This window comes from Monodelphis domestica, chromosome 1 (assembly GCF_027887165.1).
Source record: "Monodelphis domestica isolate mMonDom1 chromosome 1, mMonDom1.pri, whole genome shotgun sequence".
Taxonomy (NCBI): Eukaryota; Metazoa; Chordata; class Mammalia; order Didelphimorphia; family Didelphidae; genus Monodelphis; species Monodelphis domestica.
In genome coordinates this window covers 65,396,437-65,421,838 of record NC_077227.1, presented here as the reverse complement: position 1 = coordinate 65,421,838, position 25,402 = coordinate 65,396,437, and positions in this window count along the sequence as shown.

The following is a 25,402-nucleotide window of genomic DNA, read 5'->3' as shown; positions in this document are numbered from 1 at the left end:
ATTATATCTTCTGAGTACTTCATACTTCTTTGTTAAGCTTTCCCCTTGCAAGTTGCCTGACCTTTTAGTGATTAATTTGACCTTCATAGGTTCATAGCACCCTTTTGTATTAGATCTAAAAATAGACTTAGCTTAAGGGCTTTTGCCTCACTATAATTATGGGTTAAGTACTTTTTCATTGTTCAGTAAGGAGTTTACAACTTTATCTTCCCCTAAAGTATGCCTAAGTATGGTTGGAGTAATGTTAGAGTTCCCAATACATTCCTGACCAAGTACCTCCATTGTTTAAATGGGGAATAATGTTAACCATAACCTTAAGATAATGTTCCAAGGTAGAGTCTGAGAAAATTTAAGATTCACAACACAGAGACCAATACACTGTGATATAATCAAATGTAATGGACTTCTCTATTACTGGCAATGAAGTGATCCTGAACAACTTGGAGGGAACTATGAGAAAAAACACTATCCACATTCAGAGGAAAAACTGTGGGAGTAAAAACACAGAAGAAAAACAATTGCTTGAATACATGGGTCGAGGGGTATGGCTGGGGATGTAGATGCTAAATGAACATCCAAATGCAAACACCAACATCATGGAAATAGGTTCTGATCAAGGACACAAGTAATGCCCAGTGAAATTGCATGTCAACTTAGAGAAGGGTAGGTGGAGGGGAGGGAGGAAAAGAATATGATTCTTATAACCAAGGAGTAGTGTTCTAAATTGACTAAATAAATTAATTTAAATAAAAAAGAAAAGTCTGATATAGATTACACCAATGCTTCCATGCCATATATGTTTCCATATTGCTCATACAATGACATACAACACATATCACACAAACACAATAAAAAAAACCTCACAGTGGAAAGAAAGTGGAAGATCACATGTTCTGATCTGCAATCAGACTTTGACAGTTCCTTTATTGACTGTAAATAGCTTTTTTCTACTCAATTATTATTAAAAGATTATGGTTCTTTGATAGTCATTCAATTAGCATCTATTAAGAGCCTACTGTATTCTAGCTGTGTGATCCTGGACAAGTTGCTTAATCCCACTTACCTAGTCCTTGCTGCTCTTTGACTTTGGAATGATATCAGTTCTAAGACAAAAGGTAAGGGTGGTTTACTCTTTGTTTTGTTCTGTTTTAAGAGCCTACTGTGTTCTAGTCCTGGTGCTAAGCCCTAGGAAATGAATGTAGGGGTGTGGATTTTTATTTGAAAGGGAGGTCCAGACAATTGATTTCAGTGGTATAAGAAACTTCCTCTCCTGAAGTGGATAGGGCTTAGCTCTTTAATTTACTGTCCTCAGCTTTCCCAGGATCCCACAGACTCAACTGTCAGAGGTAAAACTTGAACCCAGGTATTCCGGACTCCCAGAACTGGTATTCTGTCTGCTCTGCCAGGCTGTCTGAATTCTGAATTGGTAATAAATAATCATCAACCTAGGGTTTTTGCACATAAGCTAGAGACCATTTGTTCTCTTCTGAAACCTCTAAATGTGGACATTCTCTTCCTTCTGACAGAAAACGAGTGAGTGCCTTAGTGGGAATGACAGGCTGTAGATCCGAGGACAGTCAACAAGCCTCTCAGGGAAGCTGGAGGGGGGCAAAATCAATGGCTCCCTCAATCAGATGCTCCCCCTCCAAGGTCTTCAAGAGCCAGTTTCTTTGAGAAATTGAATCATTTTTCTCCTGAGCCACTAACCATGAGGAGGAAAACTGTCAGTACAATTCCCTCAGAGCTAAATTGCTGGGAGATTAGATGTTTAACCCCTATAATCCTCAACCTGATTCATTAAAGAAATGTCTGGACAAAAATAAGCAAGACTGGAGGAAAGTGAGTGGGGCAGAGTCTTACTGTGTTTGTCTTTAAAAAAGACAAACCTTAAAAGGTTCAGTGGCCTTCCCAATCAAGGAAATCTTATGTGAAGGGTCATCCAAAGTCATAGAATCACAGAATGGCCCAGTTGGAAATGAACCTTAATCAGTAAATCAATCAATACAATATTTTAAGTGTCCACTATGAATCAGGCACTGGATTATGCCTGGGGATTCAGAGACAAAAATCAAGAGATCTCTGTCCTTAGGGGTTTTCATTTTAGTGAAGACATTTAAATATAGAAGCATATATAGAATAGCTGTAACATTTTTACAATATAATTTAGAGAAGGGTCCTAGAATCCAGAGTCAGGAAAGGCCTCCTAGCTGAGTCTTAAAAGCAAACAATGATGCTTTGAGGCAGAAGTGAGAGAGTAGACACCATCTCAGAGGGCATCCATTTCAGCTGCAATTAATTTATTTCCATTCATCCTCAGTCTCTTTATTCTCCCCTACTCTCCCTTCTTAGTCAGTCCTCATTTTCTCTTGGGTACCTATGGCTCTCCTGTTTTCCAGTCTGTCCTGTTAAGAAAGGAAAGTATCTGATAAATTCAACCAGTTTGAATTATTAGCTATTTGTGTGTTACTTCCCTTAGGAATATTTTCATTTGAAAGAAGACTTTAGCAAGATGGAACTGAAAGGGCAATTTTCCTGACAGTAGAAATTCAGGTATCCAAGGAAAATAATTTTAGTCTATGTCATTTGGCGGTAGGAAAGAAGAAGCAGGAAATGTTTATGGGCTTATAGTACTAATATTGGTGAATGAGGCCTTAACAATCACAGGAACAAAAATTTTGATCTATTTGGAGCCTTCAAAGTCATAAACAAACCATCTCAGTTTGCAGAAGAGGATAGAGATGCACAGATTTCAGTGACTTTTCCAGTTTACATAGAACTTGGCAGAGCCAAGATTTGATCCCAGATCTTTAGAATTGAGATCCAGCTTTCTTTCCACAACTCAGTCTCCCTCTTCATTTTATAAGTGAGGAAAGTGAACCCCAGGGAAATGGAGTGATTTGTTCAAGTTCCAAAAGCAGGTTCATGAAAGGACCAGGTATCAAATTCAAGTCTTTTGATCTCCTCCACAGTGCTCTTTCCATGACACTATGATGCCTCTCAAATCACACTACCCAGGTGACATGTGAGGTTGGGGGGTACTTACTTGAGTTCAAGCCCCCACCAGGTACATGATGGAAATATTTTCGGAGATTTGGGGGAGGGTTATTTCCCCTGACAAACAAGAAAGCAACAATCCTGAGAAGCCGAGTGATTTCCACAAAGAACTAAGAAGCCCCTATATTCAGTCCTGGCTGGGTTTATTTCTTTGAAATATTCTCAATTTGTCAGCTTTATTTGATAATATGGCAAGAAAGTGTCAAAACTACAAACCTCCCATTGTTCCCCCCTGCTCTTCAGTCACTGGGAAAAATATCGACCTGTTCAGCTTTAATAGTTGAGACGCTATCCCAATGTCTAGCAATAAAGAAGGTGGATGTTTGTTCTGAAAATAAAATTTTCACCAGGATTCCCAAGCTGGATCCAATCCATGGACCAGCTAGCCCAAAATTCTTTTGATAACAATAACCTCAAAAAAAAATAAATAGGGAAAAGAGAGATGGAAAAAATGGAGGCAAAATAAGAGAGGGATGTGTCTGCCTATCAGGAAAATGACAATTGAAAAGCTATGTGTTTGTCTGAGCTTCTCTTAATGGCCTTTGATAAAGCTATCCAACACTTTGAAAAATTCATTTCTACTCCCTACAATTGCCATCACTTACTATGAATTCCAAGGCCCACTGGGAATATAAGTATATTTTTTGTATTTTTCCTAGACTTATCTTATTCTTTCTAGCATCCATTGGTAAATAAATCTCCTTCTTCACCTTATACAAGCCATATTTTTTATAGTTCTCAGACATAGGCTCTCTCAGGTGTCACCTTTTTATCCCAGAAGGGTGCAAATCCTTTCAGTTTCTGCTCCTGAGGAAGCTTCCCCTTTAAATCTCCATATCCCACTTCCATAAAACTAAACAACTTGCCATCCCATAGGATGCCATCCCAAGCAACATAGGGCCATAGAAAAAACTCTAGATTTGGGGGTGGGGGGGAAGACTAGTGTTCATTCCCTGTCAAGCAATTTCTTAACTTCTTCAAGTCTCAGTTTACTCACCTATAAAATGAAGGTTTTCAATTTCATATGTCTAAGATCCTTCTAGCTCAAAATCCCATCAATCTATTTACAGTGTTCTCAACTAATCAACAAGTAATTATTAACACTTACCACATATCAGGCACTGCAGATGTACGCAGAGAATGAAACAATAGTTATCTTTAAGGCTCACATCCAGACCTTTGTTGTTATAAAATCCCCTACTCCCAATTAATAATAATAAATAATAATCATTGTTGTTCAATCATTGCAATCCTGTCTCACTTGTCATGACCCCATTTGGAGTTTTCTTGACATGATACTGGAATGGTTTGCCATTTCCTTTGCCAGCTCATTCTACAGATGAAGAAACTGAGGCAAAAAAGGTTAAATGACTTACCCAGAGTCACACAGCTACTAAGTATCTGAAACCAGATTTGAAGAAAGATGAGTCTTCCTGATTCCAGGTTCAGCACTCTATCCATTGTGCCATCTCGCTACCAGATAATAATAATGAATAATTCTAATAATAAAAGTTTTGCTTGACTTTTGCCATTATTTAAGGCCCAACTCAAACTCTTCCAAAGAGTTTCCTCCTATCCTAAATGATTTTCCCTCCTTCTGACTTCACATTGGGTAGTATTTTGCCCTGGAGTTATTATATTTTTATAATATTAAACATTTTCATGTTTGTATCCCAAATGTCAAACTATAAGCTCTATGAAGTCAAGGGCCATGTATAATTTTCTTTTTATTTCTCCTAGCCCTCAGAAATGTGCTTTAAATGTGATTTATGTTATAATAAATTATTTTTTAAATAATTAAATCAATCAATGAATAGTTATTTAGTTGTCAGGATTATAAAATCTTTTTTTAATAATAGAGTTCCCTATTCACCAAGGTTGGAAGTGAATAGGCCCATTCCCATTGGTCATGAGCACAGAAACTTTGACCTACTCTGTTTCTGACCTACCACAGTAGGGCTCACCTCATTGGTGTATGATTTATGGCAGACAACCTCATCAACTTTTGCCTTACTAGAGCTCAAAACTCTGAAACTCAAGGGATGCAGTAGCCTCAGTCTCCCTAGTATAAAGGATTATAGGAGTGCATCACCACACCATGCATAGGATTGTAAAGAGATCTTACAATTTCAAGTAACTTAGAGCCAAGATAGATTACTGTCATCTATCCCCAGACATTTACTAGTTGTTTTGCTTAACCCCATTTGCCTCAGTTTCCTTTTTTAAAATGAACTAGAGAAGGAAATGGCAAATTGCTCTAGTATCTTGCCAAGAATATCCCAAATGGGGTCCCAAAGAGTTAAATATGACTGCAACAACTGAAGAACAAAATGATTGTTTATTATTATAATTATTAATTGTGATACATCTAGCCAATTTTTAATACTAAGTGACTAGAAGCTTATTACCTCTCTAGGCATCCTGTTTCTTTATTAAATAACTACAATATACTTAGTTATATCAAGTCCAAATTTGTCTATCTGTAACTTTCATCCTTGATTCTAGTTCAGCCCCCTGGTAGAACTACTTATTTAACTTACAGCACTTTTAAAAACTGAAGACATAAATTTCCCCATTCTCTCCCTCCTTCCAAGAATTCTTTATTTAGGATCAATTAACACACACACACACACACACACACACACACACACTGTGTGTGTGTGTGTGTGTGTGTGTGTATATATATATATATATATATATATATATATATATATATATATATATAAGATCAACTGGTTTCCTCTGTAATCTAGTGTGTTTTATTTCATGGATTTAAAGCCACTATTCTGAGAAGGGGCCAAAGACTTTACCACACTACTAAAAGGTACATGACACATCAAAATGTTAAGACTCCTTACTCTGTGCTAAATATAGTCAGTGTCTTCAAACATTCTTCATATAAAATAGACCTTTTCCAGTTCCATTATAACCTAAAGGTAGAGGTTCTCAAAGTGTGCTCTAGGGACCCTTGGGTCCCTGATATCTCTTTAGGCAGTCTATGAGTTTAAAATTATTTTCATAATAATAATACTATAATGTTTCATTTCCAATGCATTAAATAATGATAGATATGTTCCACATAAACACAATCTCTTTGGGGGAAGAAAGGAATCCTTTATCGTTTTTTTTCTGGCTATTTGCAGTATTTTCTTCTTGGCCTGGGAGTTCTGGAATTTGGCTATAATAGTCCTGGGAATTTTTCTATTTTCCCCTCTTATTCAAGAACATAGGGCAGTTCTCCCTGATTATTTCTTATAATATGTTATCCAGGCCTTTTTCTAAGCATAGGATTTAAGTAGTCCAATGATTCTTAGATTATCTCTTCTGCATCTATTTTCCAGGTCAGTTGTTAAGATAGTTTAAATTTCCTTCTATTTTTCCGTTCTTTTAATTTGTCTTGTTTCCTGATATCTTAAGGAGTGGTTGTCTTCCATTTGTCCAATTACAATGTTTAGGGGTCCATTTCTAGTTTGAAGTATTGTGTTTCCATTTTTAGGGAGCTATTTCTTTCTTGAGGTTTTGTATTTCTTTTTTTAGGGAGTTATTTTCTTCAGTGAACTTTTGTTCTAAGCTGTTGACTCTCTCATTTCCTTCCCCAGATTGTCCTCTATCTCTCTTGTTTGCTTCATGAACTTCTTTAGTAGCTATTCCAAGAGTTTATTTTAGGTCTTACATTCTTTTACATTTTTCTTTGGGCTTCATACATTTCAATTTTTGCATTGGTGTCCCCTTCTAAGTCTGCATGTTGGTCTTCTCTATTGCTGAAAAAGTTCTCCAGGGTTAGACTTTTTCTTTGTCTTTTGTTTTTTGTGACAATGCCTATATATTGTAGCTTATCCCTGCTCCTGGGGTGAAGCAAGTACGTTCTGAGATTGTACTGTGGTCTATTCCAGTACCTAGGGTCAGTTGTGGAGAATACACTTTATGGCAGAGAGTAGTGATTGCTAATTTTTCTGCTGGAGTGGGAAGGGGGTCCTACAGATATTCCATCCAGATTCCATTTGTGCTGTATCACATTGAGTTCTGCCTTCTTCCACTTGGGATAGACTGTGTTGTTTTGTGCTCCTTCCACTGCCACTTACGCTGGGTTGAGATGGGCAATGCTACAGCTAGACTGTGCTGGGCCATGTTCTTGCCCTTCCACCTATACTGTATCACATTGCTTTCTTCTCTGTTGTACTGAGCCCAACTACACTCCTTCCTTGTTGCTTATGCTGGATCTCACCCAAGTTCCTCCCTGGCACAGTGGCCCAGGATCTCCCTTCTTACCTTAGCAAGATTGGCCCTCTTTGCTGCCCCTCCCTGATATTCTGGATGTAGTACTATTTTACTCTGTTTGTCTCCCCATTCCAGAATTGATTTTATAGCATTTGAAGCTTTTTTGTGATTGCTTGGAGGTGGGTTGGGTGAACTGAGAGCTCTCCTTACTTTTTCATCTTGGCTCCCAGAAGCAAGAAAACTTCAATCATTTTTAAGCATGTAAAAAGATCTCAAAGTTCAAGAACCAATTATAATTGAGTACTGGACTCAGAATTAGGAAAATATGAGTACAAATCCCACCTCTAGCACTTACTAGTAGTTTGGCTCCAGGAAGGTCATTTGAGGTTTCTAAGACTCCACTGTAAAACAAGAATAATACCTGCAGTCTTGACCTTGTATGGTTGTTTTGACATTCAAGGGGGATTGCCTATGTAAAGCACTTTGCAAACTTTAAAGCACTATAAAAATGTCAGTTATTATTATTCAAGTGACCAAAACCACAAGCAATGGTCAAGGTGCTAATGCACCATAGTTTTCAATAGAAATAAGATATTATGTTCTAGTTTCCTCTTCAGTAGCCCTGATGATGATATTATAAATATCAAAAACAGCATTTTCTGCCCTACCAACTGAGAGATTTCATTAGCTTTTTTCTTCATATACACCTCTTTATAGCTTCTGGTAGGGCGTTGTAGCAGCCACCCTCCCACATACCTTTCTCCCAACTCTCACCTACACATCAGGTGAGCCCAATGAAGCCCGGCATCACTTTTATTACAAACCTTAATTTCAAGGCCTGGTACACATGATGGGACCCTAGGCTGTAAAGAATGATAACACTGGAGTGCAGTTATATTCTCTTACTGTGCCGAGGACAGAGGGCCTGATCTCATCCAATAACCAATAGCCCCTAGCTAGACTCAGGAGATTCCCTGACTATCTGTTTGCCCACCTCGCTCAGTTCTAAATTATTTGATCATAGTTGTTGGGGTTTTTTTGCTTTCTTGGTATACCTATATGTATCTCTCTCTCTCTCTCTCTCTCTCTCTCTCTCTCTCTCTCTCTCTCTCCCTCTCTCTGTCTCTCTCTCTCTCTCTCTCTCTCTCTCTCTCTCTCTCTCTCTCTCTCTCTCTCTGTTCTCTCTCTCTCTCTCTCTCTGTTCTCTCTCTGTTTTCTCTCTCTCTCCCTCCCTCCCTCTCTCTCTCTCTCTCTCTCTCTCTCTCTCTCTCTCTCTCTCTCTCTCTCTCACTCCATATATATATATATGTGTGTGTGTGTGTGTGTGTGTGTGTGTGTGTGTGTGTGTGTGTGTGTGTGACTATTAAAGTCCATGGATCAAAATTACTATGGAAAAAGGTAAAGTTCATAAAATAGGAACTCTAATTTGGGGGCAAATCAGTTTTATATTTAGGCAAAATAAATGGCTGCCTATATGTAGGGATCTAGCTCTCTGCCCCAAAACATGTCTCTGCAACTTACCTTTCCAGATTTTAGAGATTTTGAAAGTTTTTCTAGTTTTATTTTAAACCTCTTTTAAAGTGGAAATACTGATATGAAGGAATGACAGCTCTCTAAAATATCTCTGACTATAAGTCATCTGGCTTTTCTTAACACTCTTACTGACACGGGACTTTGTTATTCATTAAGATTTCAGAATAGAGGTTCTTAACCTGGGGGCCATGATTTTTTTTAATCACATTTTAGTATAACTAGTTTTCTTTGGCATTCTATGTATTTAATTTAATGAATTTTATGGCATTATTCTGAGAAGTAGTCCACAGGTTTCACCAAGCCCCCAAAAGATTCAATGATACAAAAGTGGTTTAGAACTCCTGCTTGAGAGAGAATTAGTTGGTACTGAGCTAAGAGCAACCATCCATGGAGAAGCACCTGAATTAGGGAGTTAGAGGTAGGAAGCTGGAGGATCAAAGAGACATGAAAGGCCATTCATTAGGCAGAGATGATGGGAAATTATTTGAAGAGTATTTTTTCTGATTTCCCATTTCTTTGACTGTCCAATTGTTCCTATCATTGCTATAATCTAGAAAACCAAATAGAGGGCTTTTAAGTTATGATTGACCAAGCAAAAATCAACATGAGTTTGATGGCTATGGGGATGAAGTGCATTTCCATTCAATTAGATGTCTATAAATATTTAAGAACATTGGATAGGGAGCCAGAAGATCTGAATTCTAGTTCTGCCTTCACCACTAACTATGCCCTTGAGAAACTTTCTTTCCTTCCTTAAGCCTCCATTTTGCCATCTATAGAATGAAGGGGTTAAATGAGATGGTCTCTAAGGTCTGTAAGATAAGAGATAAGAGATTTTTACATAGACAAGGGATCATCTTATGAAGGGAGCTACTGAAGGAAGAACAGGGGAAGGGAAAGAAAAAACTTAAAGTTCTAAGGAAGGAACAGAGACTGAGAGATCCAAAAGATAACTCACTTCTGGCTTGGGGAAGGAGAATTGAGGTGGATTCCCAGGAACTCAGAAGAAACCTATTCCCTTGTAGATCAACTGTACTTCCTGAACACCTAAATAGCTTCAACAAAACCTTTCATGACAGAGAGGGGCTGTGGATTGGGACTTCCTGAAGAGAGCCATCCACAGATTTTGTCCAAGGATTTCTCTGTCTCTCTCTCCCTTACTTGTCCCTGGACTCCTATAGCCAAGTTAGCTAGTTTGAGAGTAGGGACTAATAGCCAGTTGGCAAGAAAGAGGGATCAAGGCTGAGAAACTTTGAACCCCTAGATTTTGGAGGGCCAATGTGCTAGAGGGGATAACCATAGGACTTCTCTGTTTACCCATTTCCCTACCTGATATCCCTGATACCTCTTCCCTGCCCGAACACCAGTAAATCACTGTTATTCAAGATTTAGGTCTGGGTCTGTCTCTAACCAACATAACTAAGGGGACTGAATATTTGGGGAGAGCCACACCTCTCCCCTAAGGAGGGTTGACATCTTGGTCTCAGGGATTCGGGATTGTTTGCCCCAAGGAACTGACATCACTCCTGATCCCAAAAGGGACAAATAGTTGATGTCCCTGGGGAAAGCAGAGGCATAAGAATTCTTCTTGCCTCTCAAGGTTCCTCAGAGGGGGGCATCATGTCATCTCACTAAGACTTCCCTCTCTAGTCTCCTGTCCTCCATCTCCCAGAAAACATTCTCTGAGGAGACATATTTCCCTTTCAAGGAGACAGGATTTGACTATCTCTCCTCAGAAAGGAAGGAAGGAGAAGAATCTCTTCACTCTCTCAAACCCATTCCTTCCTTCTCTCCATTATTATTACCCCTTCTCAAATTAATCTCTGCATTATAGGTCCCTCTTAGCTGTAATATTCTGAGTTTATATGTCAAAGATAATCTTGTCTTGTTGCTATTGTTGTTCAGTCATTTTCACTAGTGTCTAATTCATTGTGACCCCTCTTGGGGTTTTCTTGGCAAAGACACTGGAGTAGTTTGCCATTTTCTTCTACAGTTCATTTTCTAGATGAGGAATCTGAGGCACATAGGATTAAGTGACTTGTCCAGGGTCACACAGCTAGTAAGCTATAAGGTCATATCTGAACACATGAAGAAGTGTCCTTCTGACTCTAGGACCAGCACTCAATCCACTGTGTAATCTAGGTGCCCCTCGGGCACAGAACAAATGTTTGGTAAATGTTTGTTGGTTCACTGACTCATTGACAGAAATTATTTCATACCAATTTAAATTCATCTTTATGTAGCACCAACTACTAAGGTTCCATCCCTGCAACAATTCAGAGCAATATTCACCATACTGGTAGCTAGACGCTGGAATCAGGAAGACTCATTCTTAGTTCACATCTGTCTTTAGACACTTATGAGCTGAGTGACCCATGGCAATTCATTTAACCCCATTTGCCTCAGTTTCCTCCTCTGTCAAATGAGCTGGAAAAGGAAATGGAAAACCACTCCAATATTTTTGCCAAGAAAATCCCCCATGGGGTTATGAAGGGGTGGATAGAACCAGAAAAAAAAAAAACAAACCTCAACCATCACTGAGTTAGATTCCATGTCATGTCACCTCATCATGTCATGTCATGTCATCTAGATTGCAAGCTCCCTATACCACTCTTTTTTTTTTACATTATATAATCTCCCTACCTTTAGGAGTTAGCACAATGTACCCAACATTAGAAAGTATTCATATATTTGTTGACTGACAATCTACTGTGTAAAAACAGACTAAATTTTTATAGGCGCGCACTCAAACCTTGGGCCCTGGGGAAACTCTGAATTCTAAATTGAATTAAAAAGCAACAATGATTTTTTTTTTCTCTGAAGCAAGTGCAAGCAATTTTTCCCCTACCACACAGGGGGCCTGCCTGTCATTATAATAGGGAGAGCAGGGACCTGCCAGAAGTGGAGGTGGAAGAAAGAACAGGCTTGCTGTGTGCCCAGCAGATCCTCCAGAGATACCTTGCTCCCTGACTCCCTGAGCTCCTAGGGCTGGAGTGAGGGGTGGTGCCTGATTCTGCTCCACTAGATAATGAGAATCATGATGATGATTTACATTTTCAAAGCTCTTTAAAGTTTACAAAAGCATTCTCCACACAACAATCCTATAAGATATGGAGAATGAATGTGGAAATTAACTCTGTGCCCTCTTTTACAAGAAACCCTTGAATGTGGCAATTATTCTTTCGCTGTATCATCTGCACAGCACTGAGCTCATACTAGGTGATATAAATACTGGCTTGATGGACCGCCTATTTGGTAAGTCTCTCTTCTGCCTTCCCAGATTCGCAAGTCTAGATCTCCACTTATTGTATACTCCTCGAGGGCAGGTTTTGCTATTGTTGCTGTGTGTTGTCTGAATTTAAGAGTCTAGCACAGTGCCTTCCACAATGGAAAACTTGCCTCTATTTGCTGATTGACTGTCTCTTTGACCACATTGCTGTTCCAAAGAGGATCCATGACATCACAGGATGATAGCTTGACTTGTGTGAGAATTATATTTAAAGGAGGCAGAATGGCACAAAGTAGTCACTCTGTCTTCCAGAGTTATTCTAGTCCAGTGGCAAGACAGAAGGCAAGTTGCCTGGCGATGGTCCAGGATGCTGTAGATGACCTTGGCATCTTTGATGGCAAACCCAGCTCAAGCCCTCTCCAGTCCCCGCTTCGCCACCCTCATGGCCGTTAGCACAAATTATTCCTATCTGCTTTTTCCACTGGGGAAGTCTTCATATGTGTGGGATAGAAATTTCCCTACCTCACCGATGGGTGTGAAGCCTGGCACTTACCCTCCACCTGATTTTACCTACCGGCCAAGATGGGTTTTACAGCTTCTTGGAGCCATGGGCAATGTTAACTGGAAAGTGGATATAAAAATTGAATGAGCAGCCCAGAAAACGGCTCATTAAACCCTCAGTCCAGAGGTGCTAGTCCTCCCAAAATACCCCAGACTGCTTACTTGTTTATAGTACATGGTTAATAAATGATTATTGGATCCAATTAGAATGGATCCTCATTTTAAAGATAGACAAAATCTCAAACAATTTCTATAAATTGCCCAGAATCACAAGCCTAATAAGAAGTAAAGGTAGGCCTCAAACCCATATCTTTGTACTTCAAACTTAATATTTTTCTCTATTCTTTCATACCAGATATCTGAGTTTAGGTTCCATGGGAAGGCTACTAGTATATATCTCTTAGATCAAATAGGCCCATGCTTGGGGATTTGGGAAAAGAAAGAGTTTCATTCATAAAAATTACTAGAGTGTGGGCTGGAGAGTGTCTAGTTGAAATTAAAACCCTAAGAACAACTGTAGAGAGGGCACCTAGGTAGCTCAATGAATTGAAAGTCAGGCCTAGAGACAGGAAATCCTGGATTCAAGTCTAGCCTCAGATACTTTCTAGCTATATGACCCTGGGCAGGTCATTTAACCCCCATTCCCCATTGTCTAGTCCTTGCTGCTCTTCTGCCTTGGACACAATATTGATTCTGAGACAGAAGGAAAGAGTTTAAAAAAAAAAGAACTGTAGAACCTTGGACATTTGGTCCTGAATCTCCCTCCCACCTCTGCTACCTATTTATTATATGATCTAGTACAAATCTCTTGGAATCTTATTTTCCTTTTCATTAAGATAAGGAGACAGGATCAAGTCAAGGACTCTAATCTTTTGTGTGTCCCAGATTCCTAGCTTAGTCTGGTAAAATCTATGGCAAATCTTCCCTTTCTCAGAGTAGAATTGTTTAAAAAAATGAAGAAAATCAACATTGCAGTTAGAATTTAATGAAAATAAAGATGAATTTTTTCCCCACCTGAGATCACAGACCCTTTGCAATCTCTCTACCATCCCCTTGTGGGATGCAGTTTGTTTTTCCCAGTTTATAAACATCTGGACAAGGTGGTTTCTTCTAGCTCTAAATCTTATTCCTGTATTATCAATGTGTGTGTGTGTGTAGAGGTGGGAAGTGTTCTTTGGTCTTTGTATCTATCCAGAGTGCTAGCTCCTCCTGTCCACAAAGAGTATACAATCTTCACCATAGGGTTTATTATAAATTTAGAGCTCAAAGAGAACTTTGAAGTCCTTGAATCCAAATCCTCCTTTTTATAGATGAGGAAACTGAGACGCAGAAAAGTTAAGAATTTTTCTCAGGGTTGCCGATAATAAAGGTCCAAGACAAGATTTGAGCTGAGGACTCTCTGACCTAGAGGGCAGGTAGCTGGCACACTGGATAAAAGGCCTCAGACCAGTCAGAAGACCTGAGTTCAAATCTGACATCAGATACTAGTTGGTTGACCCTGAACAAGTCATTTAACACTGTTTGCCTCAATTTCCTCATCTACAAAATGATCTGGAGAAAGAAATGGCAAACTACTCTAAGTATCTTTGCTAAGAAAATTCCAGATGTGATCACAAAGAATCTGATAAGATGGAAATGACTGAACAACACAACTTTCTGAGTGCAACTCCAGTGCCCCAGTGCACCATTGACTATGCAACCCTGACTCTGGAGAAGGAGAATCAGGAAAACTGAGAACTAGAAATGTAAATAATGATGAGAGTTATGGGCAAATTTGGCCAAGCATTGCTTAGCTGAATTCCATCAGTGGAATCAACTTCCACTATCTGAAATAGAAAATAATATTTGGTGAGCTTCAGATATATATATATATATATATATCTGAGCTGCTGAGTTTCCCTGATAATAATAATAATAATAATAATATATATATATATATATATATATAAACATGCTGCTTCAGGAAAAGACTTTCTTATTGGCCCATCCCACCCCATAACCCCCCAATCTGAGGATTCAGGAAAATTTCTCCTGTCCAAAAAGTCTTCACCCTTCCACTTTATAACCTTTTCTGGCCAAACTCCTAAATCCCCCTTCCTTCACCAGGCAACATAATCCCAAAGTATCTTGGTCCTCATATAATCCAATGCCTGAAAATGCCTTTGCTTCCTTTTTCCTATAAGCCATTTTGGGAAAGAATGCCTGCATCTATATTTAACTCCCCCCAGGGGCCCATGGGGTAAATGTCAGGCTCCCACACACACACTGGGAACCAGAAAGAGATTTTTTTTTTGCTAGGGAAAGGTTACATTTTCAGCAGCATTACCTTCTTTCATCTTCTGGCAAGTGCAAAGGGAGGATTATGAGCAGGATTCCATAAAGTCATGCAAAATTAATTAGCTACGATTTCACTGCTGAGCTGCCAGGTAAATTTCACAGGCTAAGCATGCTGTGTTCTATGCATAAACATGGCAATAATGTGTTATTTGCACTCTTAATATTCTGTCATCCTCTATGGACCAGGAGTAGAAGGATTAGAAAAAGTCCTAGAAATCCAGGCTTGGTTTGGAATTTGAATATATTCAAATATGGCAATTGTATGACAAATGGCTGAAGAAATGCCATTGGTTTTCCAGAATTCTGATTATTTTCAGACTCATTTCCACCTTCTTGCCTTTCCTGAAAAGTGGATTGGCTACTCACCATTGAGTCTAGGTCTCTTTTCAAGGTCAAAACTGTCCCAGAGAATCCATGAGGAATGGATTGATTCAGTTGACATAAGCCTTTTTAAAATAGCACAACATTTTGAGATGGAAGTGGGTTAAACGCATACACAGACTCAGGCACGCACCTGTGCTCTGAGCTGCTGAGTTTCCCTGATAATAAGTTCACCTGATTACACTGTAAATGGACGGAAGGTCTCTGGAGCCCAGCTTAGAACACAATCTTTCCCAATTAATGATCTGCATTATTCTACAGTCAAAGATTTTGCTGTTGGACATTCATCAAAATATCAGTACAATGCCATTTATCTCTAATACTCTAAATCAGGGGGAAAACAGCAAATTTTCATAATTAAGCTAAATGATGAATAAGATCACTATTCCACAACCATCCAGCTGTTGTTTTGTCTATAAATTAACTTTGACAACCTTAGAAAACACCCTCAGCTTGGCTTGGATGATTCCCAGTTACCCTGAGGCACCCTCCCAGATAGCTCAACACACCCTCTCACTCACAGACCTGGTTTACCCTAGGTAGAAGATGGATCATAGCTCCCATTTTTTAAAAACCCTAACCTTCTGTTTTAGAATCAATATTGTGAATTTGTTCCAAGACAGAAGTGCGGTAAGGGCTAGGCAATGGGAGTTAAGTTACTAGAGCTAGGAAGTCTTTGAAATCAGATTTGAACACAGGACTTTCCATCTCTAGTACTGGCTCTTAAACCACCTAGCTGCCCCCCTTCATTGGTTTTTACCTGATTATGAATATATATTACAAGAATATTTTTATTTCAAGTTGGGGCAGGTGGGAAGGGCAAAATATAAATGTTTACTAATTGAAAGACATTACTTGTAAATAGAAAAAGATCAGTGCTATTCACCAGACCTCTGCAACTTCTACCTTTAATAATTTTTCCTCCTAATACACATGACTTATTTCTTCACTACTAAAGAGCACCTTATCCATATCAGATAACAGGGTCTTGGTTTCCTTGCTTCTTATGGGGTATTCTGATCTTATTATTCATTATTTACAAAATTCCATTCACATATTCATACCTTTATACTAGCCACATGCCATACCTGGAACACACTCTCCCATCACTTCTTCTTCTTGGGATTAGTAGCTCCTTCAAGTCTCCACTCAAAAGTCACCAATTTCTAAAAGATATCTTGCATTCACCTCTTATCAAGTTTGTATTTATCTATATATGTGCATATTTTCTCTCCCACCCCTCATAGAATATAAGCTTCCTGAGGATAGGAATTATTTTAGTTTTGAAGCCAAAGCTTCTAGAACAGGCGTAAGAGTTAAAATTGGTTTTGGTCAAATTAAGAGTTATAAAAGTTGTTGTGGTAGACATTTATAAAATTTAACTCTTAAGTCACAAGGCTGTTAGTAGCTTTAGTAGTTTTAATACAGCAAGGTAGAGATAGTAAAGGGGGAAATATAGGAAGGAGATAGAAAATATTGCTTAGCTAAATTCCCTAAGTGCAAATCTGAGTGCTTCACCAAAGAGAGCGTCCCACTGAAGGCAGGAAGAATCAAAAAGGCAATGTCTCCAGCCAGGGTCTCCTCAACTTAAGTGAGTCACCGAAGCCAAACTCCTCCAGCCACCAACTCAGAATCTCTAATGCAGAATGAAATCTAACACAGAGACACTCACGCAGCAGAATCTCTCCAACTCAGAAATCCTACAACACAGAAGAAATGCAATGCCGAAGTCCCTACCCAGCCCTCCAGTCTCACCTTAAACCCTTTTCTCGTGTCACTTCCTGTCTCTCTGTTTTCTACTTCCTTTCACTGTGGGCTAGTCTATCATATCTCAGGAACCAGTCATAGTTTCTTAATTTGCCTGGCACTGCCCAGGGAGTCAGTGCTTATGGGATCCACTTCTAATCTTTGAGGATGTGAACTACCTTTTCTAGTAAAAGGTTAACTAAGTGTGAAAGGAAGAGCATTCCAAGTTCTTGATTGATTAAGTTAAAACAAAGGGAGTTAATTCCATTTATACACAGGTATTCTTAATCTGAGATCTATTAACTTTTTTCTTGATAACAGGATTTTGATATAATCATTTTCTTTTGTAATCCTACATATTTTATGTACTTAAAAAACAAAATTCTGAGAAGAGTTTCAAAGGCTTCATTGGACACTACTAAAGGGGTCCAGAGCATAGGAAAAGTTGAAGAACCCCTGTTCTAAAGTAATGTTTGGGACCCAGATAGTCCTCAATTAATGCTTAACTCATCATTGATTGATTGATTGATTGAAGGATAGAAAAGGAGAAGGAGAAGAACTGGAATTTTCCCACTTGCAAGTATCTGTTACAGTGTTGTGTGAAGATTGGATTTGGCTCTCTCCTGATTGTAACAATGAAGGTACTTAGCACTTCCTTGATTGTGAAAATTAAATTGTAATCCCCTGTCTATTTTTAGATTTTAATTCCCAAAGTGCAAAGCACTTTGCTTAAAGTTGAGTATGGAGATCTAACCATTTTGAATTTTAACCACAAAAAGGTGTGAACCCCCATTTCATACACTGAGTGGGAGGTCTGTGACCCATATGTGAAAGAGTAGGCAGTCCTGGAGTAGAGCACTGGCTGTGATTGGTATATGTAAAAATTTAGGGGAAGTGACACAAAGAAAAAGGTCTTTAAAAGTAGAAACAGAGAGATACTTGGAGTGAAGAGAGACATTTGAAGGGAGTTATATGAAATGAAGACACTTGGAGTGAAGAGAGACACTTGGAGTGAAGAAACACTTGGAGTGGAGAGACACTTGGAGTGAAGACACACTTGAAAGAGACACATTTAGAGTGGAGCCTGCTGGAGTTGAGGCTAATAAAAGAATCTGCTGATTGAACTGACAACATGGCAAGTATAAAGGCTGACTTCCTTCCTTGCCCTTTCTGGAAGTGTGAGCCTCCAAGAAAGGTTCATAGTCTTGGGACTTCTTTCCCCTGGCTGGAGCCTTAGAATTTCTACCTGGCTCAGAGGAAGCCAGAGTGTGCTCTCTCTCTCTCTCTCTCTCTCTCTCTCTCTCTCTCTCTCTCTCTCTCTCTCTCTCTCTCTCTCTCTCTCTGTCTCTCTCTCTCTGTCTCTGTCTCTCTCTCTCTCTCTGTCTCTCTCTCTCTCTCTCTCTCTGTCTCTCTCTCTGTCTCTCTCTCTGTCTCTCTCTCTCTCTGTCTCTCTCTCTCTCTCTCTCTGTCTCTCTCTCTGTCTCTCTCTCTGTCTCTCTCTCTCTCTGTCTCTCTCTGTCTCTCTCTCTGTCTCTGTCTCTCTCTCTCTCTCTCTCTGTCTCTCTCTCTCTCTCTGTCTCTCTGTCTCTCTCTCTGTCTCTGTCTCTGTCTCTCTCTCTCTCTGTCTCTCTGTCTCTCTCTGTCTCTCTCTGTCTCTCTCTGTCTCTCTCTCTCTCTCTCTCTCTCTCTCTCTCTCTCTCTCTCTCCTATTTTCTCTCTTTAGTAATATCTTCCCTCTATTATAAAAATAAACTACCATAAATTCCATTTTACTTTAGCAGTTCATTTTGGGGATTTAGAAATTTAATCCCTGGTAACCAATTAAATATTCAGTCCAACCATAAATTTAAGAGTTGTCTGTCCTGCTGGAAGAGCCACTCAAATATATGGACCATAAATTATAATAACAAAACAAGGCATAAAGATAAATCAGGAGATCATTTCAACAATCCAATTGAGAGGTGATATCTATATGAACAGAGAGGAGATAGAGGAGGCCATAACCCTAACCCTAAACTTCTGAATACATAGGAAGATATAGTACAGCACATCTGGGTCATAAGGTTCTTCTTCTCCATTTTGAGCTTCCCATGTCATTAAACATAGACCATAATTCAACCCTGCCACTGCTGAGAAGATGAGGTATTCCTGGAACTTCAGTAGCTCGTGACAGCCAATGGCTGCCAATTGCTTCTGGGCATCCTTCTCAAGTTCAGGATTCTTTGTCTGGGTCTAGCTTTTCCAACCTTAAGATCGTCTTCTAGCTTTAGAGAATTATGGAGTAGGAGCTCTAGTAAAGGCTGAGGCTGAGCTTATGGCTCAACTTCAGTAACTTGGATGGTCTGAGCTGAACAGGTGACTTGTAGCTGCTGTTGCTGCTGCTGCTGATGTTGCTGTGTCTGCTCTGATATTTTCTGTTGTTGTTGCACAAGAGAAATAGCAAGATTTGGAGATTTTGAGTATATGAGGCAAGCAGTCAAGGATAATGAAAATCTGGACCTCTGAAGAACAACCCAAAGAACTTCACAATAACCAGGTCTCATGAGTGAATATGGCTCCCTCTTCCATATGTCTCTCCAAAAACACTATTAAGTTCTCCAAGGACCATCCTTCATCACACTTAGGATACTTTCAAAAGAAAGAAAAGAATAAAGCTTTGAGATAGACAAGTGATAGATTCTATTGAGTGCTGGACCTTGAATTAGAAAAAAAAACTTGAGTTCAAATCTGCCCTCAGACATCCTATAGCCATATTATCCTAAGCAAGTTACCTAACCTTTGTCTGCCTCCATTTATTTCATCTGCAAAATTAAGATCATAATAGCACCTACCTCACACACAGCATTGTGAGAATAAAATGGAATAATATGTATGAAGTGCTTTGCAAATCCTAATGTTATATCATTTCAGTTGTGTCCAACACTTTGTGACCCCATTTTGTGTAGGGTTATTTTTGTTTTTTTGGTCAAGACACTGGAGTGCCTTGAATATTTTTTCCAGCTCATTTTATAGATAAGGGAATCAAGGCAACCAAGGTTAAGTGACTTGCCTAGGGTCACATAACCAGTGTCTAAGGCCAGATTTGAACCCATGATGATGAGTCTCCCTGATTCCAAGCCCAGTGCTCTGTCCACTGCACCACCTAGTTACAAACCTCAAAGAACTATATAAAGGCTAGGTGTTATTGTTAATTACTATCATTATCATTATTATTGAAAGCACAAAGAATCCAAATCCTCAGTGATGATCCCCTGAGTATATTGGCACAAGAGTTTGCTCCTTGCAAGTAACTGTCTTTGGTTGCCACAATCTATCAATAAAGAACTAAACATCATTATTACATTGTGATTTCAAGTATTAAGTACTTACTTAGAGTACCTGGCTCTCTTCTAAACACAAGGGACATAAAGACACAAGTGAAGCAGTCCCTGTCCTCCAGCAGCTTACATACTAATGGGAGAGATTTCCTGAACATATATAGTTGTATGCAAAACCACAAATCAAATATAAGATGATCTGAAGAGAAAGCTCCTAATAGCTGGGGTAATCATGAAAGGTCTCATGCAATAGGCTGAGCTTGAGCTTAGTCTTGAAGGGAAATCAGTGATTTTCAGAGGTAAAGGTAGAGTAGGAGAGCATTCTAAGAAAGAGGGATGGCAACAGAAGAGTATGGGGATGGCAGATGGCTCATCATTTGTGAGAAAGAACAAATAGCCCAATGTAGATGAAATCTAGAAAGCTCTGAAGGGAGTAATGGGAAAGTATGGTGGTTAGGCAGTAGACTTCATATGGTGAAGAAATCTAGGGGCATTTCTATATGGATCACAGAAGTAATTGGGAGTAACTACAGATTATAGAGAAAGGGAGTGAACCTGGTAGACCTGAATTTTCAGAAAGTCAGTTTGATAGCCCTGGAGAAATTGGATCAAGAAAGGAAAGAGATTTGAAACAGGTAGACTTCTGGGAGGCTATTGCAATAGTCCAGGAAGGAATAACAATTAAGTTGCCAAGTGGTCAGAGAGCCAGGCCTAGAGAAGAGTAGGATCTGATTTCAAGTCTAGCTTCAGATACTTCCTAGGTATGTGACCCTGAGTAAGTCATTTAATCTCCATTGCCTAGCCCTTGACACTCTTCTGTCTTAAAACTGACACTACGATAGAAGGAAAGGGTTTAAAAAAAGAAAAATAGTCCAGGCAGGAGGTAGCGAAGGCCTGAACCATGGTAGTGGCTAAATGAGAGTAAAGAAATGATCATACCTGAAAAATGTCGTGGGGACAGAACCAATGACTTGGCAAATGAAAAATAGAAACAATAATACTTGCAATGCCTATTGCTTATGGTTGTTGTGAGGAAAACAAACCATGGAAACCAAAAAGCACTATATAAATTGGAGTTACTGCTATTATGAACCTTGAATAAGAGACTTTCAAAGATGGCCCTTTGACATCAAAAGGTAGAAATAACTACCTAGGCAAAAGACTGGCTATGTGGGGAAAGGAGAACAAGGTTACTATCTATGTAGAAACTTTTTAAATGGATAATACCACAAGGAAAAAGAAAAATAGATATTTTTAAGTCATTGAGATTAGAACTCAATGAAAATGTATCATTCAGTTCAACCTTTTTATTTTACAGATACCAGGGAATTACATTAATTCTTTGGGGCCATTGTAAGTCTTTCATTTGTTTTCTGTTTTGTTTATAGATTCCTGTGAATCCTTTTGCATCACTTTCACTTTTAGTGGAACAGACTCACTGTTCTCTAGCCAATAAGTACATGTTTTACCTTAAGTAATTGTAAAGGAGCTGAGAAATCTCTTGCCTACATCTGTGAAGACTTAAATATAAAGGATACTCTTTAATATGCTGAGGAATCTCCGAATAGGGGAAATATAAACCCAGAGGAGAGAAATTTCCTAAATAGTCACCCAAGATTGAAGAGTATAGCAAATTATAGTCTTTAAAGTGTCTTCCCCCAAAAGTCATCTCCATGGATTTGTTTAGATCATACAAGTTTTCTTTCTATAATCAACCATAGATATAAATTTTGTTCAATTAGTTACATGACCATCAAAATCAACTAATATATCAAACAAATTATTTGTTCAATGGTAAAAATACTACAGTCTGGTCCTGGAACAACCAACAAAAGATGAATTTCTTCTTGACAGAGAGTCTATAGATGCTCCCCAATGGAAGGTAACATTATATTTTACCTTACTTTCACAAATCCCCATATCCAATTAGTTGCAAAGGTTTGTCAATCTATCTCCATAATAGGTCTCTTAACCATCCCCCTTTCTTTCCATTTGTATTTCATCTATCCAATTCAGGTTCTTGTCACCTATCACTGGAGCCATAGCTATAGTCTTTTAATTGGTCTCCCTGGATCCAGTTATCTCCAATCTATCCTCCACAAAACTGCCAAATTGATATTCTTATAAGATTATGTCACTGCCGGCTCATGAAACCCTAGTGGTTCCCTATTTTTTCTAAGAGAAGATACAAAAATCCCCTACCTGGAATTTGAAGGCTACCACAATATGGCTCCAAACTACCATTTCAGTCTTTCAAGTTATTCCCTTTCACAGACTCATAATTCTAATCAAAGTTATTTGTTAGTTATTTGCTATACATGATATTCCATTCACCATCTCTGTACCTCTGTGTAGAAAGTCTCTCATATGTATAACATACCCTCTCCTGTCTTCTACCTCTTAAGATACCTAAAATGCATAATTCCGAAGCTAAATGCTAGATGAGGCATGATGTCCTCTCAGACTTCAACAGTTGTTATTAAACTCCTTTCCTCTTAAAACAAATTTGTTTATATGTTTCCCCCTGCCATTAGCATGTAAGTACCTTGAAGGAAAAGACTCTTGGTTTTGGCTTGGCATCTCCTAGAACTGGTACAATATGGGTTCAGGGAATAGGTTGTAATAAAGAAATGGGGGAAGGAGGGAGGGAGGGAGGGAGGGAGAAAGGAAGGAAGGAAGGAAGGAAGGAAGGAAGGAAGGAAGGAAGGAAGGAAGGAAGGAAGGAAGGAAGGAAGGAAGGAAGGAAGGAAGGAAGGAAGGAAGGAAGGAAGGAAGGAAGGAAGGAAGGAAGGAAGGAAGGAAGGAAGGAAGGAAGTCCTGAGTCTGTCTAATGCGCCTTTTTTCCCTTCTCCTGGAAATGTGAACTGATCCAGCCTTTTTACAGAGCAATCTGACATTATACTCAGATTTATAAAATTGTGTATACTTTTTGACCCAGTAATACTACCACTACATTTATTTCTTAAGATAATTAAGGAAAAGGGAAAAGAAACTATATGTTCCAAAATATTTCTAGCTGCTCTTTTTGTGGTGACAAAAAACTGGAAATTACGGAACTAGAACTGTCTATCTATTAGGGAATAGTTGAAAATGTTGTGTGGTATGATTGTAATGGAAGACTATTGTGCCATAAGAAATTACAAGCAAGATGATCACAAACAAAAACCTAAAAAGACTTCTAGGAAATGATACAAAATGAATTGAGCAAAACCAAGAGAATGTAATACACAGTAGCAACAATAATGTAGGATTATCAACTTTGAATGACTTAATTATTATGAAAAAAGCAAGAATTCAGGAAAACTACCAAAGACTCATGATTAAAAATAGGATGAACTGCCAAAGAAGGAACAGAGTCTAAAAGCAGAATTAAATGCAACATTCTTTATTTAATTTCTCCATGAATTTTTCTCTATAATCAGCAATATGTGTCATTTTTCAATGTGATAGGGAAATGTGTATTATATGATAATATAAGCACAACCTATATTATATTACCTGACTTTTTGGATGGAGGGATGAAAGGATGTAAGGGTAAGAATAAAATGGATTTTGGTATATAACTAAAATGAGAGCTTGTTTCTTTAGGAAAAGCACATTTATTAAAATTTATTATGTATTTATAATAAACAAAAAATGGTACCAACACTCAGAGGTCAATGTTTCTTTAAGATATCCTTTCTATTTCCCAGACTGTGAACTATGTTGATGTGTCATGTGACAGGAAGAGTGGTATGACAACAACTCTTACAAATTCTTTCACTCTACTTGAAGAGCTAAAATTAAATTTACAGCTACTCTCAGTCCCCAAACTTTGCAAAATTTGAATCCAATTTTGTGGTGGTGATTTTTTCCCCTTCTACAATGTGAGAACACTGATACTATTTAAATTCCAAGTGGTCTGTATTTTCTGAAAAGTAAAGACCAGAAAGACCTTGTGCTTTTTCCCTCAGGGATAAATTGTAAAAGTTCAAACATAGTCAATGTTTTAGTATCCTCCTTTATCAATCAATAAGCATTTGTTAAATAACTATTATATTCTAAGCATTATGCTAGGCACTGCGAATACAAAGACAAAGAACACATTCAATCAGTGAGGATGCTATGTAAATATATAAATAGACACACATATGCAGACTTGTTTCAATATACATATGCACATATGTATGCATACATGTATCTTGTGTGTGCACACACATAATTAATGTAGGCTCAGCTCTACTAAATACCTGTCTGCATTTCTTAAGAGATTCTTTTGGGGATTGACTATAAAACACACATAGATAGATCAGAAAGAGAAAGAGATAATATATTGTAGGTTATACATATATTATCATATAACTGGTTTCCTTTGTAATCTTATGTATTTTATTTTATGCATTAAAAACAATATACAATATTTGTGTATGTGTTGCATGTATAATATGTGTGTGTATACAATAGTTCTTGAACACGAAATATGGATGGAAATACTTTTTGCTCTGAGGGAGAAAATGAATCAGCTGCCTTCTCTGAAGAGAAGGACCAGGGACAGCTCCTTTCCTCTCTCCCCACTGCTTCCTCCCCTCAAACTGAACTGCCAGTCTTTACTGAGAGCTATGTTCTCTGATGGGGAAATTCTTTTTGTTACTGCTCTGGTCCTCATCACTAATTTCCCTACTGAGTCATGGTTTAAGAATCATGTCACTTTGGGGATAATTGCAGAGATCTCCTGCAGAGCTAGAGGAAGTACCTTCACAGGACAAGAGACACTCTTAGCCTTGGGTAAAAGAAAGAGGCCAGATGGGAGTAGATACCTCTTATATTCTTGGCAAGAAACATTTCCCAGAATACTTTGAGTCCTTTACAACCTTGATTACTTCAATCAAAAATTTCAAGACTAGCCAGACAGTTCCTCTAGCTACTTTTTCCAGAAGTTTGGATGATTTGTTTTGTTTGAAAGGAGGCCAAACCTAGCTGAAGGAAGTATTTTTCCTCTATTTCATTCAAGGCAAGGTCAGGAGTTTAGGGCATCTCTCACATTCTA